Raw genomic sequence first — 6,117 nt, forward strand, 5'->3', positions numbered from 1 at the left:
TTATGTCATAAAACTCCTCCTAGCCAGGTTTCTTCCCTACTATCCCCCAGATATGCAGCATACAGGTCCTAAAATGCTGCTCATACAGCCCCAGGAAGACCCAAAATAAAAACCCCAATCTTCTTCCCAATTACTTGAGTCATATTTTCCACGTAACTCAACCCCTTTATGTGTTTTTTTTTTTTTTCTGTAAAATAATTTTTGGTCTGAATCAACAACTCACATGATTTTTTTTCCTAGCTCCAATGTCCTCATTGGTTATTTTCTATTGATTTTTCCATTACTTCATAATAATAATTATCAAAATTTCCACTTTTCTTCCTCCTCCCACATTCTTCTTGCTCCGCAAATAAACCTCTCCACTCAAACACCAGCCCAAATAGATGGCAGGGTACTTTGAGCTGTGGGAAGTCCAAGCCCACCCTTCATCCATCCAGATTTAGCAAGGTATGCATCCACAAAATATATGATCACAAAAAGCCAGTGTATGATATGCAGACAATTGCAAGTGCCATTATCTTTGGCTTCTCCGTCTGCCCCAATTGTCAGCCACATTCACAGCTTCCAGTTTGATCCCATGTTCTTTCATTCCCAGGTCACTGGATTAGTTGAAATCCCCTTAGTTCAGGCACAGTGTCTCATAGTGTGGACCAAGCCCTTATATTCCTGACATCCTTGCTCTTTTTCTCCATCCATCTGCTCTTCCACTGGAGCTTGGAAGCTCCATCTAGTTTTCTGATTTTGACCCTGACTTGATCTCCATCATTTGCCAAACAAAAGTTCCATGGTGGTTTTCAAGATAGTCAATCATCAGTCTGACTATGGGACAAGGCACACATAGTTCCTAGGGACATGTCACAGTGCGGTCAACCTCTCCTCCCTGCTTAAGTACCTAGAGAGGGTCACCCTATGGCCTTCTGAGAACCACTCGAGAGATATCGATCTTGACATCCCCAGAATGGCCCCATAAATTGAGATATCATCAGTGTATGTGCATTAACTTGTGTGTGTTTGTGTGTGTGTATTTAAATCACAATAACAAATGGATTGTAATATTGAAGTTTCTTCTCATCTTGAGAAGAATATTTGCTACAGAAACACTCTCACAGTAATAGTGAGAGTGTAAACTATCTAAGAAAGGAGAAATAACTGGAGGAATCCCCCAGGAGTTAGGCTCAGTGTCCCAGGAATTACGCCCAAGGAAAGTCAATGAACTCAGTGATGGAAGATAAAACCCAGCCTAAATAAAACCCTAAATCATTTAGGTGGAACATGAGATACTCTTTCAACAGTTACAAGAGGTCTAAAATGCCTGGACTGGAACATAAGGGGAACACAATGACGTGGAGCTGAGAGTGCATGGCAAAACTGATTGGATCTGGCAAAAATTATGTAAGCATACCAAGGAAACCACCAGTGGGACAAAACCCTAAGAAATCTGTATGACAACATATCATGTTGAACATAATGAGATTTATAGACAAAGGAAACATCTTAATTATGTCACTGTCACACAGGTGATGATGAACCAGTTCCATCGTAGAGTGACTCCCTGCTGTGTTTAAGATAACCTGTCAATTCTGTCTAGTCGGTTACAAGGAAATTTGCATTAATTGCACAGATTAACTATCAGCATCATTTACTGCACAATCAAAGGCAAGGCAAAGAAATCATAGACATGTTGTTGAATGCTGATGATGTTATTGGGAGTTTTGATGGGTATTTTTCTTAAAGGGAAATCATCGGTGATTCTCATGCATGAAGCAGATCCTTTCTCTGTGATGTTTCCTGAATAGCCACTGAGATACCAGCCCATTGAGTTGTGGTCTCTCTCTCTTTTAAAAAGCAACTTCTACCTTCAGCTTGATCTCTTGCTTGAGCTTCCCTTCCGGCTACTAGGCTCCTTTTCTGATCCTGCAGAGGGCTTTTGTAAGGTGATGTGGGAGTGTCATATATCAATCTGTTGATTTCATTGGCTAAGCAATAAAGGTACTGCCTTGGCCCATTTCATTGGTTAGAAGATAGGTGGGAGGAGTAGACAGAACAGAATGCCAGGAGGAAGAGGAAGTGAGGTCAGACTCCGCAGCTCTGCTCTCCGGAGCAGACGCAGGAGAGACGCCATGCTACCTGCTCCAGGGAAGACGCACGCTATGAAGCTCCAACCCAGGATGGACTTAGGCTAGAATCTTCCCGGTATGCGCACCTAGGGGCACTACACAGATGATTAGAAATGGGCCAGAGCAGTGTTTAAAAGAATACAGTGTCCGTGTAATTATTTGGGGCATAAGCTAGCCGAGCCAGGCGGCTGGGCATTTGGGGACGCAACCCTGCCGCCGTCCATATTACTACAAATGGCGCCCAACGTGGGGCTCGAACCCACGACCCTGGGATTAAGAGTCCCATGCTCTACCGACTGAGCTAGCCGGGCCAGGCGGCTGGGGATTTGGGGACGCAACCCTGCCGCCGTCCATATTACTACAAATGACGCCCAGACGTGTGGCTAACTGAGTCCACAGAAAGCCTGAGAAAGCTTAGAAAAGAATAGAGTAAAGCATGTTTCTTACGGCAATTTCTTGGGTCTGCTCTACTTGCTAGAGGCAAGCAAGCGCCTCATCTAAGAGAGGCTTCCTGACTCAGCTTCAGCTGCAAAGCCTGCAGCTCATTAAGAGGTCCTGCCACGAAACACTTAAACAGTGTTGACAAAAAGCTGAACGCATGTTTTTCGGTTTTTAACCGTAGCAGGAAAAAAGCTGCGCTGTTTAAAAATGCCGGCTTTCTGGGCCATCCTGCCAGGGCAAACTCTGACTGTTTGAGGCAGGAGGGCCAGCTACCGAGAGAGGATTTGAGTGTTGTCTGTTGTAGCTTGCTGGCTGGCAGGGACCTTGAACCGCCATAGAGGTGTGGCTATAAACATGGCTGCAGCCTGTATATCCGCCATGAGGCTGGAAAGCTAAGGAATGGACTGGATCTAGCTGGCAAAGCCATGCCTTTAGTCCTACTGAGATTGCTTGGCAAATTAAAGACTCACGTGGTCAGAAAAAGAGAGATATACAGTTAAAGAGAGATTCAAAGACAGAGAAAATTTCTGAATGGTTTAAAGTGTGTTAAAATATATGCAAGCTGAAAGTTGAAGTTCTTAAAGCAAAAAACAAAAAAAAAAGGAAGAGAGTTGTTGTGTGTACACACCTTTAATCCCAACACTTGGGAGGCAGAGGGAGATAGACCTCTGTGACTTCAAGGTGTGGTAGCACACGCCTTTAATCCCAGTGCCTAGAAGGCAGAGACAAACAGATCTCTGTGAGTTCAAGGTGTAGTAGCAAACACCTTTAATCCCAATGCCTGGGAGGCAGAGACAGGCGGATCTCTGAGAGTTGAAAGACAGCCTGGTCTACAGATGTGCGCTCAAAAAGCAAAAAGTTAACGTAGGAATGTCACAGCTTAGATTCTTAAGCGCCTAGTGATTTAAAGGCGCAAATCAAAAGTGCTCCTGGATAGTAAAAAATTGCAGATTCACAATAGGACAGATTCAGACCACTAAACGAGTCACACTGTTGGATGAATGTACGTAGGCTTGGGAGAGAGAAGAAAAAGAATATAGAGAATAAAGTTAATGTTTTTAAAAAAAAAAGGTAAAGTCTTTAAAGAGACAGAATAAAGTAAAGTGATAGAGTAAAAATAAGCCGCGTAAAGATGAAAAATTCACAGAGAGTCTGGATTCTTTGTATTATTATGTTTTCTTTAAAATTTTTGACTGTGTAGGAGCTAAGTACAGAGAGACATTTCATTATATGGGCTGCCCAGTGGAACCAGAACGGATATCATGAGGGTATGATATCAGAATTTGGGTCTAAGGATATGATGCTTTGGAGAGAGTCTTCTTTTGTTTTCACAGAGGACCAGACCCTTTGGATTTCTTCTATCCCGATTTGGTATGATAGACCACGACCTCCTGAAATGTTCCTGTGAACGCCCTCAAAAAATTACGTCACTCAACTGCCAACTGAGATAAACCTGGCACACAGGTTACACCCTAAATGATCTGATTAACAGAGCCCCCATTCAGCAGGAAGCAGTTTGGAGAGAAAAAACTGCGCCCATGTTCCCAAATATAGTTTATAAATGTTCTTTTACATTTAAAGGGGGATATGATATAGACATGAATAATTTGCATTAGTATAGATTTTGCTTTATTGATAGAGATTTACGGTTAATTTTGTTATATGTATGAATGTTTCTGATGTAATTTTTACTTGATAACTGTTTTGTTATATGTAATTTTGCTATGTTAAGTTTAAAGCCTTCGTTTTTTTGTTTAAACAGAAAAAGTGGAAGTGATGTGGGAGTGTCATATATCAATCTGTTGATTTCATTGGCTAAGCAATAAAGGAACTGCCTTGGCCCATTCATTGGTTAGAAGATAGGTGGGAGGAGTAGACAGAACAGAATGCCAGGAGGAAGAGGAAGTGAGGTCAGACTCCGCAGCTCTGCTCTCCGGAGCAGACACAGGAGAGACGCCATGCTACCTACTCCAGGGAAGACGCACGCTATGAAGCTCCAACCCAGGATGGACATAGGCTAGAATCTTCCCGGTATGCACACCTAGGGGCGCTACACAGATGATTAGAAATGGGCCAGAGCAGTGTTTAAAAGAATACAGTGTCCGTGTAATTATTTGGGGCATAAGCTAGCCGAGCCAGGCGGCTGGGGATTTGGGGACGCAACCCTGCCACCGTCCATATTACTACAGTAAGGGATTGTGATCTCTAAGTTTTTCAACTCTAAGGCCTCAAAAGACTTACTAAGTTTTTGCTTCTGGAGCGATGGCCCATTCTTCTTCTGGAGATGTGGCATGCAACTCATACTAAGAGGCATCTTCATCATGGCGGGAGACTTTCTGAGATAGGCCACAGCACTCCTGTTCCACTGTCTCTTGGCTCTGTTTCTGTGCTTGGGCTTTATAGCTGCCAATATCTGCATAGGAAGAACTCTTCAGTTTAAATCAGACACAAAGTGGTTTCCTCCACCATAAGTGCCTGCAAGGATAAGAAGGTGAGGATGTGAGGTCAAGGCTCTTTTTAGGAATAACTTTGGAGCAGGTGAAAAAGGCAGGGCTGAATAGATTTGGATACCTAAATGTAATATGTTCTTAAGAAATTAATAGGAAAAGTATCAAACTCTTGTCTACAGCTCAGTATATGTGTATCAGAGACATATTCCTGCTGCAAAATGCAATTGACCTCTACTGAGAAACCTACTTCCTGACTTACTATATCAATGAGAGAGGAAGCTATGCCTATACCTAAAGTGAGAAAGAAATATCTGAACAGATGGCAAAGAATTCAAAGAACAGCCACTCCTCTCCTTACCACTCAAGCTACTGGTTAGTTGGCTGATCTATAACCACCTGCCCAAGGTCATGGCACTCCAGTCCACTGGCTCTCTCTATTGTGTCTCCTGATCCAGATCCAGGTTGATTACATAAAGATATTCTGTATCTTCATTAGAGAAGTGAGTACTGTGAGTCAAACTGCCAAAAGAAAGAAACATTTCTGCAAATAACGAAAGCTTAACTTCTTCCTTTCCAATACAAATACCCTTGATCTCCTTATGTTGTGTTTTTGCTATTGCTAGAACTTCAAGCACTATATTGAAGAGGTATGGAGAGAGTGGACATCCTTGTCGTGTTCCTGATTTTAGTGGGATGGCTTTGAGTTTTTCTCCATTCAATTTAATGTTAGCTGTTGGCTTGCTGTAAATAGCTTTTATTATATTTAAGTAGGATCCTTGCATCCCTATTCTCTCCAAGACCTTTATCATGAAGGGGTGTTGAACTTTGTCGAATGCTTTTTCAGCATCTAATGAAATGATCATATGATTTTTTTCTTTCAGTTTATTTATATGGTGGATTACATTGATAGATTTTCATATGTTGAACCAGCCCTGCATCTCTGGGATGAAGCCTACTTGATCATAATGGATAATTTTTCTAATGTGTTCTTGGATTCGTTTTGCCAGTATTTTGTTGAGGATTTTTGCGTCGATGTTCATGAGTGTGATTGGCCTGTAATTCTCCTTCCTGGTTGAGTCTTTGTGTGGTTTTGGTATCAAAGTAACTGT

The 6,117-nt window shown here is 42.2% G+C and overlaps 1 non-coding gene across 1 annotated transcript; it reads right to left on the reverse strand.

The window, feature by feature from the left end:
- Positions 1-2,355: 2,355 nt before the first annotated feature.
- Trnak-cuu (transfer RNA lysine (anticodon CUU)) lies at positions 2,356-2,428 on the reverse strand. The gene has a single exon. It is a non-coding gene; the product is annotated as a tRNA-Lys (tRNA).
- Between the last annotated feature and the right edge of the window lie 3,689 nt (positions 2,429-6,117).

Source organism: Microtus pennsylvanicus, assembly GCF_037038515.1.
Source record: "Microtus pennsylvanicus isolate mMicPen1 chromosome Y unlocalized genomic scaffold, mMicPen1.hap1 SUPER_Y_unloc_3, whole genome shotgun sequence".
Lineage (NCBI taxonomy): Eukaryota > Metazoa > Chordata > Mammalia > Rodentia > Cricetidae > Microtus > Microtus pennsylvanicus.